Here is a 13,349-nt window from a genome sequence, read left to right on the forward strand (position 1 = left end):
TATAAAATACAACTTTATGATTCTGTATGTTTAAGAAAATTGTGCAAATATATTTGTTTAGATTACTACTGTGACAACTTGCTGCAATAGTTTGAAACTCGAACGATTGGTTTATTTGTTTTGTTTGCCGATGTCTGCTCCACAGTCTCCACTTCGTTGGAAAATTTTAGTTAGTCTTCAACTGTGTTACTGTTAAGTGATGGCAGGTGAATACTCTTACAAAACACCTATTACTTGTAGACCTGATTGTATTACGAGGCAGATTTCCAGCTAAGTACTTATGTGTTATAAGTTGTTTATAAGTGCATGTGTAATTTAATATGCTATCCATATCATGCTAGTATTATGCCGATTTACGCTCTGCTAAGGCTAGTGTAAAGAAGTGTGCAGTTTGCTAGGACGAGTTGCCGGTTACAAGTCTAAACACAATACCACTTCTGGTAAGTTAGATGACGTTATTCTATAATAAGACCCGAATGTGATCCATTTTCCTAATTTAGAAAATCTTAGGACATGGCCAGGATGTTAGGCTCATTTTTTTACTCCGTCAAGCCTAGGCTAATTTTGAGTAATTTTCCGTAACTTATAACCTAGGCGAATGATTTAATGTCAACACCACACTGTACTGTACTGTGTATGTATATCATGGCTCCAATAAGGGTGGCCTAATTTCTCTTTCTCTTGTTTTCTCGTGTGTAAAAGTGCATAGGCTCCGCTAATGCTAGCCTCTTAGCATAGGCTACGCTAAAACTAGCCCTTAACATAGGCTACGCTAAAGCTAGCCCTTAACATAGGCTACGCTAAAGCTAGCCCTTAACATAGGCGACGCTAAAGCTAGCCCTTAACATAGGCGACGCTAAAGCTTGCCCTTAACATAGGCTACGCCAAAGCTAGCCCTTAATATAGGTTACACTAAGGTTAGCCCCGTAAGATTTCTAATTGTATTAAATAGTATGCTTCCAGATGGATATGGACTCGAGCACTGAGGCAGGTAGCCTTGTGTATGTAGAAGAAATTGATTTAATATTTGAGTATTGCATAAAGTTGTATTTTTCAATATTAAACTTACCCGATGATCATATAGCTGTCAGCTCTGCTGCCTGACAGAAAAACCTACGGGCGGAATACGCCAGCGATCGCTATACAGGTGGGGGTGTACATCAACAGCGCCATCTGTCGAGTAGGTACTCAAGTACTCTATGTCAACACAGAACCAATTTTCTCTCTGTCGTGCCATCGGCAAGACCTACTGAATACGCTCTTGTTTTCTGGATTGAATTTCACGTTATTTGGTGAAGTATTCATCTCTAGTTATTAGCTATCGCTGTGCAGAAGTTATCTTCAATACTTCCTTGCATTATTTTTTGGATTTGGATTATTTGTTGACGACTTGGATAGATTTTGAATCCCCCCCCTTTGACTAATTCAAGATGTCTGACCCTTCTCAAGTCCCCAAGTACAGGAAATGTAGCGCTAGGGACTGTTCAAGGCGTCTTCCGAAGGCCTCTATCGATCCGCACACCGTTTGTTCCAATTGTAGGGGTAAAGCCTGTCAATTGGAAGATCGATGTGAGGAATGCGCTGGGCTTTCGGAATTCGGGTTTCAAGAATTCCTGAAATATGCACGTAGGCTAGAGAAGGATAGGCTCAGGAGGAGTTCGTCTCGCTCTATTGATTTTTCCTCTCCCCATGCCCCTCAACCTATTCCTTCCCCTGTAGTGGTTGCACCCGACCCCCCTGCTAGCTCTCATCAACCTTCAATGGCGGATATGATGCGTGCCATTCAGGCTCTAGGTGAGAGAGTCGAGTCATTGGCTAATGACCGCAATCAACTCATGGCTGATGTCAGAGAGTTGAAAGGTAAAAGTGCAGTGGGAAGTGAAGTGAGTGTCAGTGTTACGCATGAGGGTGCGTCTGTTCGTGCCTGTCGTCCTCCCAGTCCGGGACCTCTTGCAAGCTCCCAAGCCCAGGGGAGAAGCAATGTCGTACGACCAAAGGGTTCGACAGGCTTTAATCAGCGTACAGACGTACCCTCCGTGGTTTCGGACGTATCTTACCGAGATCGTCCCACCCACAAGAAGACGAGTGAGCCCATTTTGTCCTCGTCTGCGGAAGAGGTTTCTAGACAGAAACGATGGACCAAGGTCTCACGGCCTCTTAAGTGTAAGGTCCCTTCCGAGCAAGTCCAACGGCCCAGGTGTAGCCACTGGGTCAGTTCGGACTCGCTGCAGACCTCCGACGACTGCACACCTCCCAAGAGAGGCAAAGTGGTACCGCAACAGGCAGTAACTCCGTCTGTTGCCGCACCCGCTGTTTTAGACCCTCAGTCTCAACGGACAGTAGCTCCGTCTGTTGCCGCTTTTGTAGACCCTAAGTGGTCTTTACTGCAGTCTATGCAGACTCAGTTAGCTGCGGTTATGCAGGAGTTTCGTGCGGAGAAGGTTGACACTGCTCCCGTTAGCCTACAACCTGCCACGGTTGTGCGCCCAGCTCACGCTGAGGCTGCCTGCTCCCACACTCCGGCTGCGGAGAAGGTTGAAGCTGCACCCGTTAACCTACAACCTGCCACGGTTGTGCGCCCAGCAGACGCTGAGGCTGCCTGCTCCCACACTCCGGCTGTGAGAGCTCCTCCACCCATGCGCAGTCGACCCTGCCAGACGCATGCTGACTCCCACAGACGCACGGAGCACTCCGTTGCCGTGCGTGAGCTACCACAACAACAGGAGGGTGGAGTTAGGCTGCCGTGTTTTGACGCGGTGCGTCAGCCTCCGCAACCCACGGTGGTCTCCGCTATCCTTCCACAGTCGGGTGTAGACTCTTTGCGCACCCACTCAGCTTTGGTGGTTGCCAGTTCTCAGACTGACCAACAGTGGCATGATGTTGGGTCCAGTGCAGCCACGCATGCACCCGTGCTGCCGGACTCAGCCGTCCAGCCCACTCCGTTGCCTCTTCCTCCTCAACATTCAGACGATGGTATCTCTGATGATGACGAAGCTGCACATCTTGACGACCAACACTCCGACATCGAAGAACCCAAGACCACGCCTCCCTCCTTAGACTTTAGGAAAGTGCTTGCGCTCTTTAAGGATTTGTATCCAGACCAGTTTGTGTCTGCAGCACCACGCTCACCTCCCTCTGAGTTCGCTTTAGGCATGCAGTCAGCAGCTCCTGCCTTTACGAAGCTCGTACTCGCTCGCTCGTCCAAGAGAGCTTTAAGGGTACTGGGAGAGTGGTTGCAGTCTAAGAAGCAGTTGGGAAAGACTTCCTTCATGTTTCCCCCGGTCAAGCTTGCTTCCAGATCTAGCGTCTGGTATGCCACGGGAGAAGTTCTCGGCTTGGGAGTTCCTGCCTCTGCCCAGGGCGACTTCTCAAGTCTAGTAGACTCTCCCCGCAGGCTGGCTATGAGACGCTCCAAGATTTGCTGGACCCCTTCGGACATGGACCATCTTATGAAGGGAGTTTTCCGCGCTTTCGAGGTCTTTAGCTTCCTGGACTGGTGTTTGGGAGCTTTGAGCAGGAAGACCTCCCCTTCGGATAAGGAAACTTCCATGCTCATCATGTCCTGCATGGACAAAGCCATTCGGGATGGTTCTAGTGAGCTTGCGGCTTCTTTCGTGTCTGGGGTACTCAAGAAGCGAGATCACCTTTGCTCCTTCTTATCAGCTGGAGTCACCCCATGTCAAAAGTCGGAGCTCATGTTCGCTCCACTCTCTAAGTGTCTCTTCCCTGAAGAGTTGATCAAGGAGATTGCTGCCTCCTTGATCCAGAAAGACACCCATGACCTGGTGGCGTCATCCGTACGCAAAGTCACACCTTTGCCCTCCGTACCTAGACCTAGGATGGACACGCCAGCTTCAAGGTTCATCCCGCCCTTTCGTGGCAGAGCCTCCAGCAGAGGAGGTGCTCGTGCCGGAAGTCAACGTGGGAGCAAAAAGAAGGGTTCCAAGTCCTCTAGAGGCAGAGTCTGACTGCCATCCTCTTCAGACAGCAGTGGGAGCCAGGCTCAAGAACTACTGGCAGGCCTGGGAGAACAGGGACGCAGACGTACAGTCTGTGAAGTTACTCAGAGAGGGGTACAAGATTCCATTCTTACGCAAGCCCCCTCTTGCAACGACTCCCATCAACCTCTCTCCCAGGTACAGAGAGGAGGAAAAGAGGCTAGCTTTACAGCAAGAGGTGTCTCTCTTACTTCAAAAGGGAGCGGTAGTCATAGTCCGGGACCATCAATCCCCGGGCTTCTACAACCGCCTCTTCTTAGTGCCGAAGAAGACAGGAGGGTGGAGACCGGTGCTAGACGTCAGTTCTCTGAATGTCTTTGTCACAAAGCAGACGTTCACCATGGAGACGACAAAGTCGGTTCTAGCATCGGTCAGGAAGGAAGACTGGATGGTCTCGTTAGACCTAAAGGACGCGTACTTTCACGTCCCCATCCACCCAGATTCCCAACCTTTTCTAAGGTTCGTTTTCGGGAAGGTCGTCTACCAGTTCCAAGCCCTGTGCTTTGGCCTAAGCACGGCACCTCTAGTTTTTACCAAACTGATGAGGAATATTGCCAAATTCCTGCACTTAGCAAACATCAGAGCCTCCCTCTATTTGGACGACTGGCTTTTAAGAGCTGCGTCAAGTCGTCGCTGTCTGGAGAATCTACAGTGGACTCTAGATCTGACCAAAGAATTGGGTCTCCTGGTCAATATAGAGAAGTCCCAACTCGTCCCATCCCAAACTATAGTTTACCTAGGAATGGAGATTCAGAGTCAAGCTTTTCGGGCTTTTCCGTCGGCCCCCAGAATCAATCAAGCCCAAGAATGCATCCAGTCCATGCTGAAGAAGGACCGGTGTTCGGTCAGACAGTGGATGAGTCTGATAGGGACGCTTTCATCACTGGACCAGTTCATCGCGTTAGGGAGACTTCACCTTCGCCCCCTTCAATTTCACTTAACTGCTCACTGGAGAAAGGACAAGACGCTAGAAGCGGTCTCAGTTCCTGTTTCTGAGAAGATGAAGTCGTCACTGACTTGGTGGAAGAACAACATTCTCCTCAGGGAAGGTCTGCCACTGGCTGTTCAGACCCCCGACCACCTTCTCTTCTCGGACGCATCGGACACGGGCTGGGGTGCGACGTTGGACGGTCGGGAATGCTCGGGCACGTGGAATGCGGTTCAAAGCGAGTTACACATCAACTGCAAGGAGCTACTGGCAGTTCATCTGGCCTTGAGAAGCTTCAAGTCCCTCCTTCTAGGCAAGGTGGTGGAGGTGAACTCCGACAACACCACAGCACTGGCGTACATCTCCAAGCAAGGAGGGACTCATTCGATGAAGTTGTACGAGATCGCAAGGGACCTCCTCACCTGGTCAAGAAATCGAAACATATCCCTTGTAACGAGGTTCATTCAAGGCGACATGAATGTCATGGCAGACCGCCTCAGCCGGAAGGGTCAAATCATCCCAACAGAGTGGACCCTTCACAAGAATGTATGCAACAAACTATGGGCATTGTGGGGCCAACCCACCATAGATCTGTTTGCAGCCTCGATGACCAAGAGGCTCCCAAATTATTGCTCACCGATTCCGGACCCAGCAGCTGTTCACATAGATGCCTTTCTTCTGGATTGGTCCCATCTAGACCTTTATGCATTCCCCCCGTTCAAGATTGTCAACAGAGTACTGCAGAAGTTCGCCTCTCACGAAGGGACAAGGTTGACGTTGGTTGCTCCCCTCTGGCCCGCGAGAGAATGGTTCACCGAGGTACTGCAATGGCTAGTAGACGTTCCCAGAACATTTCCTCTAAGAGTGGACCTTCTGCGTCAGCCGCATGTAAAGAAGGTACACCCAAGCCTGCACACTCTTCGTCTGACTGCCTTCAGACTATCGAAAGACTCTCGAGAGCTAGAGGCTTTTCGAAGGAGGCAACCAGAGCGATTGCTAGAGCTAGTAGGACATCCACTCTCAAAGTCTACCAGTCGAAGTGGGAAGTCTTTCGAAGTTGGTGCAAGTCCAAATCAGTATCCTCAACCAGTACCTCTGTAACTCAGATAGCTGACTTCCTGTTATACCTAAGGAAGGAAAGATCCCTTTCAGCTCCCACGATCAAGGGTTACAGAAGCATGTTGGCAGCAGTCTTCCGTCACAGAGGCTTAGATCTGTCCAACAACAAGGATCTACAAGACCTCCTTAAGTCTTTTGAGACCACGAAGGAGCGTCGGTTGGCCACACCAGGTTGGAACTTAGACGTGGTACTAAGATTCCTTATGTCAGCAAGGTTCGAGCCACTTCAATTGGCCTCTTTTAAAGATCTCACTTTGAAAACTCTTTTTCTCGTCTGCTTAGCAACAGCTAAAAGAGTCAGTGAGATACACGCCTTCAGCAGGAACATTGGATTTACATCTGAAACGGCTACATGTTCCTTACAGCTTGGTTTTTTAGCCAAAAACGAACTTCCTTCTCGTCCTTGGCCGAAATCGTTCGAAATTCCAAGCCTTGCTAGTTTGGTTGGAAATGAACAAGAAAGAGTACTGTGCCCAGTAAGAGCTCTTAAGTACTATTTGAAACGGACTAAGCCATTACGTGGACAATCAGAAGCTTTATGGTGTGCCATTAAGAAACCTTCTTTACCAATGTCGAAGAATGCAGTTTCTTATTATATCAGACTTTTAATTCGAGAAGCTCATTCCCATCTGAATGAGGAGGACCATGCTTTGCTGAAGGTAAGGACACATGAGGTTAGAGCTGTCGCAACTTCAGTGGCCTTCAAACAAAACAGATCTCTGCAGAGTGTAATGGATGCAACCTATTGGAGAAGCAAGTCAGTGTTCGCATCATTTTACCTTAAAGATGTCCAGTCTCTTTACGAGAACTGCTACACCCTGGGACCATTCGTAGCAGCGAGTGCAGTAGTGGGTGAGGGCTCAGCCACTACATTCCCATAATCCCATAACGTTTTTTAATCTTTCTCTTGAAATGCTTTTTATTGTTGTTTTTTGGGTTGTCCGGAAGGCTAAGAAGCCTTTCGCATCCTGGTTGATTTGGCGGGTGGTCAAATTCTTTCTTGAGAAGCGCCTAGATTAGAGGTTGTGATGAGGTCCTTTAGTATGGGTTGCAGCCCTTCACACTTCAGCTCCTAGGAGTCGCTCAGCATCCTGTGAGGATCGCGAGGCTCAGTAAGGAAGACGTACTTAAAAAGGCAGAGTAATTGTTCAAGTCGACTTCCTTACCAGGTACTTATTAATTTTATGTTTGTTATTTTGAATAACTGCTAAAATGAAATACGGAATACTTAGCTCTTAAGGTTAACATATATGCTGGTCTCTACCCACCCCCCTGGGTGTGAATCAGCTATATGATCATCGGGTAAGTTTAATATTGAAAAATGTTATTTTCATTAGTAAAATAAATTTTTGAATATACTTACCCGATGATCATAAATTAAAGGACCCACCCTTCCTCCCCAATAGAGACCCAGTGGACCGAGGAGAAAATTGGTTCTGTGTTGACATAGAGTACTTGAGTACCTACTCGACAGATGGCGCTGTTGATGTACACCCCCACCTGTATAGCGATCGCTGGCGTATTCCGCCCGTAGGTTTTTCTGTCGGGCAGCAGAGCTGACAGCTATATGATCATCGGGTAAGTATATTCAAAAATTTATTTTACTAATGAAAATAACATATTTTTATATTGATTAGTGGGTTCTAGTAACCACAAATCAAGGAAGTGGTTTTCTGAATCCGTGGTATGGAAGGAAGTTTGTCTGTAGATCCTTGTTAAACAGTCTGAACTCTGAAATGTAAACTGAAACAGAGTGAAAGACACATTTAAGCTCAGGTTTCATGGATATTGCTCATCAGTATCCAAAAATGAACTTAAGTGGTATCATTGTGTATAGGCTACCATAATGGGAAATATGATAGGTATAGTCTGTTGAGGTAGAGGAATAGCCTCAATATAACAAAGAATTCTCTGTGGCAAAAACTGTTGGAACTTGAGTGATGTTGGGTGACGATGAATTTAATTTTACAATGGAAGAACATCAATAAGGTTATTGACAGGTGTTTAGAATGTATATACAGTAATTTTTGGGCTCAGGCCATGTCGTGCTGATGGAAGGGTTCCTATAGGTAGCCTTCTAAGGGATATTTGCAAATATCCCTTAGAAGGTTACCTATAGGAACCCTTCCATTAAGACGATATGGCCTGAGCCCGAAAATAGATTTTTCACTTTGATCAAAATTTGTTATTTTACACCTGGGTTTCAAGGAAATTTTCAAAATTAGTTTTCTTACCACCTATATATGGCTATGGTTTTTCACTAGCAATTATAAGGATAAAATTTCAGTAAATTAAGTAAATGTGGTTTCCATTCTTGAATTGGCTACCACCCCAGTGGAAGTCCATTGCGAGTACCTCGGTACAATTGAAGGTACAAAAACAAGCCCTAGGGAAAAAGAATCTCTGAGGTCCATGGATCATATGGTAAATTACAGTTTCAAACAAACTGATATCTGATATGGAAATATATTCTTTCTAGCTTATATAATTTTTTTTTTTTATACTGAATTTGACCCTTATTTCTGCTTCAGATAATCAGATTTTGAGATAGAGAACCTCTTAACTTCAATAATGGGGTTCCGCAATGGGTAATCTGGTTTTTGTGAGGGTGAGTACAGAAAATGGGTAAAATAATCAAAGTTGTTAAACCTAAACTCATTAATCATCGCATTTAAAGTTACTGTAATCAAAATATAATAATTGTTATGAAACATGGTTAAAACGCTGGATTTTTTGTTTGCCAGACTTCCGACACAGAGAAAACGTGATTTTCCATCCCACTTTCTTATGGTGTAGAGTCGTTTGTAGCAGTATTTATCATAAGACTGTATTTCAAATACCTTGTTACTTAGTTGAGCTAATTATTTACTGCTTTTTGTTCTGCCGTTTGCTATTAAACATTCTCACTGCTCCTCTGTTCTGACAAGCGGACTATGTTTTGTTACGATCATTAGCCCCACGGGCTAGTATTTTGGCGTTGGTTATCAAGTGCAGTATACAAACTTCATCAGCAATTATTTCCTTAATCCTTTCTGGAAGATTCAAGTAACTTTTTTGAATAAATAATCTCAAAAAAATATAAGCAAAAAAATATTAGATATCCAAATTTGGTTGAAACTGTAATAATACCGAAGTAAATAACTAGGAACAAAAATGTTCTGAAAAACTCCTAAAATATAGTAACATATTCTGAAAGGTAATCGTTACATTGTATCAGTTCCATGGGAGGTCAAGGTTAACTGTAAACAGACTGACATCAGTGTGTAAAGAAATTTAAATAGATGAAGATTTCAAAATCATTATAATATTCTAAACGAGAAAGAAGCCTATGGATTCATTGAACAAGTATTTGACAAACACTGCAATTACAGTATTTACATTATCTGACGCATCATGACGTTAAACGAGGTACAGTGTAGTAGAACAAGGCTGATAAGAATTGTGTTAGGTTGTTCAGCAAGAAAAGACGATGTCTCCTAGTTTGGACGACACTCTTTGGACAGGGCCAACTTTGATTTCTGATTTACTACAAATTTCATTGAGAGTTAGATTAAATAAATCTGGTTTTACTAGGGATATTGAGAATGCTTTCCTTATGATGCAACCAACAGGAGAGGAGAAAATTTGAATTTCACTGGGTTTTAAGGAAATAAAGTACTAGGGCTGGGTTGGAAACTTAATGAAGATAGCTTGAGATTAATTGGATCCTAATCAACTCAGAAAGGTATTACGAATCTAGAAATACTATTTGATCCATTAGGCTATATGCTACCACTAATGATTAAATCATGAATGTTCCTACAAGAAATGTGGAGGATAAAGGTAACTCAATTCATGAAGTTGTGGTTAGATGTATTTATAGGTCAAAAGAATGTTATAGGTTTTCAATCCCTAGACAATTACTATTTAATCCCAGCAATTTAAGATTACACTTACTTAGCGATGCCATTAACAAGGCATGTGGTTGTGTACCTTATGCAGTTTCAGAGTGTGTTTCCAATCTCATAGCCACTAAAGCGAATGTAGCTCCTTTGAAAAATCTATCTGTATGCAAACTAGAATTAACTGCAACCTTGTTATCAGTTAGTTTAGCCAGATTCATTTTGGCTAATTTCCAATAACTTACTACAGGTACGTGCACAGAACAGAGTGGATTAAATACTCTCTATTACCAGGTGCAATATTTACTTATGTTAATAATTTGGAGGATCATAATGAAGTATCATGACATGTATCGGTCAGTCTATAGAGGAACTCTTCCCTTTGGTAGGAGGGTTCTTCATGGCTGAAGGACGATGAACGGTTGCTTCCGCTCTATTAGTTATGAAACCGGGAGAGTTGTTCTGGCTTACTAAATAAAGCATGCGATGCGAACAACAGCATCAGGACGCCTCCGGTTAAGGCAACAGCTCCGCCAAAAAACACAGTATTTAAAGAAAAAAAAGCGTTACTTTACTGCCAGAGCTGATTTATACAATACAAGAATATAGTACTGTACTCAACTTTCCAGAAGCAGGAGAGGCTGAAGATTGCAACATGCTGGGAAATAATAGTGAACAACTGTAAAAAAACGCCTGGTCATAGACGCTACAAGCGAAGGAAAGGAGAAGGCGCGCGGTTATGAAGTCAGCCAAGATGGCGGCCAACATGGCGTCGTTTATGACGTCATCCGAGTACCGTAACAGTAACGGAGGAGGAGAACTTAGTAACGGCTCCTCCCATAACTTGCCACCATTTCCCCCTCGAAGCGTAAACGCTATGTGGGGTGCAGATAGCTATGTGGCGTGTCAAACATACGTCTCCTGTTATTATACGATATCCTAAAGGGAAACCTTATGGGTACTTGCGCCAGAAGTTAGAATTCTGTGAAACCTTTAGTTTAATTCTCTGGGAATATCTACTTTAGTCATATATACCCTTAGGAAGCTACTGAAGGAACCTTCCATCAGGACGACATGGCTATCTCACACAAAAATAGATTTTTCGCTTCGCTCAAAATCTGTTTTTTGGACTGCCATTAATCATTTTGTGCTTTCTCTTACAGATTTTGTTTGTGTTTGTGAGTGCCCTTGTCTGTCAGTGGTGATGATGACATGAATGATCCTCCTACCCTTGCAGAATGGTAAGATGTTTTCCAAATTTTCCTATTGCACAGTTCAGTTTTAGTACTAAAGTAAAATATAAAGGTAATCTTGAATTTGAATATCGATTTATAGTGTCTTTTGTAACTTTAAAGTACTCGTTTTTAAATTATTTTTTATTATTACTTTATGTATCCTGTATTAATCCATTTTAAAAATTTCTTAACAGCAGGGACAACGTTTCTGCGTAGATGTGGCCTGCCTTGCCATGTAGTTATGTCCCTTCATCGTTCATTTCATCCATTTGTAACTGCACAGATTATCCTCCATTCTTCTCACCAACTGTGCCTTTTGCTGTAATATTTTATGGTAAGTACTGTTGCTGTACTGTAATATTTTAAATTTTGCAAAATCTGTAATGTTATGACATACAGTATATGTAAAGTATGGTATGTACTGTACATACATGATCAGTACATGCTGTATTTTTATATTTACAGGAGTACGGTACGTACCGTATATGATTGAACAGTACCGTACTTTTGTATTTCACCAAATAATTTCACCTAGTGTATTTGCTTCATTCCACAGCTATGTATGTACTGTACTGTACTTATTTTTCTTTGTTGGCCACTGTATGTGATTTGCTACAGTACAGTACAAAAGAAACACTGCATCATGTTTCGGGACAGGGCACTTTGTATAACTTCGTACAAAAATGGCTGGTGGTGTTTGTTTACAATATGTTCATTTGATTTTTACTACTGTATATTTTAATTTTTATTGTTAGATATTGTACAGTAGCATAATACAGTAATGTACAGTATTGTTTATTAACTATACTGAACAGTACTGTATGTAAATACTACTGTACTCCACAATATGTAATGTAGCCTGCAGTGGGGCGACGACAAAATGGTGTGAGTTGACCAGCATAAAACAGTGAAGATTAATGAGTGTGTTATATGTAGATTAAACTTTATGTAAAATATGTTACAGGACCTGTAGGGAAGGTTATTTTTACATATTTTATTTGTTCCGTAACTGGAATACAAACCACGCTATTTAAAGTGGGTAATTACTTTCGCGTAGCTGAGAGGACGAGCCATAGAATTTTAACGAGGGATTATTACCCCACCGCTAGTTAGCGGGGGGTAGGGAGGGTAGTTAGCTACCCTCCCCCCTCACACACCTGTGTTGTAGTTCCACTTTTACTTTGGCTCGGGTGGTGATCGGACGAGTCCGCTTTCACCCTCGCCTCTTTGACAGCCATTAATCATTGCTTTTTCTTTCTTTTTCTCAGTGTTGTGAAGTTGGCCTCTACAATGCGGTGTAGTGGTTTGCGGACTGTGGCCAGAGGTAGCACCCGAACTGCCTAGTGTCCGAATGCTGACCACAACCTGACGTTCACTACACAACAAATATACAACGGTGGAATACCCCAAAAAACCTAAGTAACAGGTCAAGACAACGGAGCTCTGGGCACCACCCCTTGATTTATACTGGGCAAGGGGACCCAGCTTGAATCTTGTTGTTTATCATACCTTTCATTGGTCTAGCTGGATTAACATGTTAGTAAAGGTATAAGAACATTAGGTGAAAGGGATTATTATAAGTAACTTGCAAGATTAAAAAAACAGTGGCTGAGTAGGGGAACTCATTGGTTTAAGGAACTGGAATGAGATGCTGTATTCATAAAAGAAAGAAAGAATTTATTTGTAAATATTCATCTGTCAATTCCAGTAATCAGATTTAGGGCAAAATTAACATCCCTTTACATCAAGCTTCAGCAACAGGATAACAAGATTAACAAATTTTGAAAAAGAATAAAAAAATTATTCACATACTGGTCACTCACGTTTACTAAGCCATCTCAAACCAACCACCCATAAGAAATATATAAATCTGTGAGTCTACTGAACTACAATACTTTCCCCTGAATCACTACTGTCCTTTCAATATCCAGTTCACCACTAAACTGCAAAGTCACTTAAAATTATCATACTCTAAACGGTAAGGCCGCATACGATGCCGTGCAGGTCTCTGCAGGCCCACAATAACAATGTCTCAAAAATTTTGTCAACAACACGAGCAATCGCCAATGGCCTTATAATACATTGGTTGTGGTGTTATTCAGTCAAACACATGATGGTACTTACAGTTCACTGGCAGTGTAAAATGAATACAGAGCAGACACACACACCACTACACACTGGTAACAGG

The 13,349-nt window shown here is 43.4% G+C and overlaps 1 protein-coding gene across 1 annotated transcript in view; it reads left to right on the forward strand.

The window, feature by feature from the left end:
• The first annotated feature begins 301 nt into the window (after positions 1-301).
• LOC137645667 (phospholipid phosphatase-related protein type 1-like) overlaps positions 302-13,349 on the forward strand; it is an 86,231-nt gene continuing 73,183 nt past the window's right edge. The window contains exons 1-3 of the mRNA XM_068378504.1: positions 302-440; positions 11,090-11,167; positions 11,356-11,495. The gene's annotated coding sequence lies outside the window, so the exon portion shown is untranslated. The remainder of the gene's footprint in view (positions 441-11,089; positions 11,168-11,355; positions 11,496-13,349) is intronic.

The sequence above is a fragment of the Palaemon carinicauda genome, chromosome 8 (genome assembly GCF_036898095.1).
Source record: "Palaemon carinicauda isolate YSFRI2023 chromosome 8, ASM3689809v2, whole genome shotgun sequence".
NCBI lineage: Eukaryota > Metazoa > Arthropoda > Malacostraca > Decapoda > Palaemonidae > Palaemon > Palaemon carinicauda.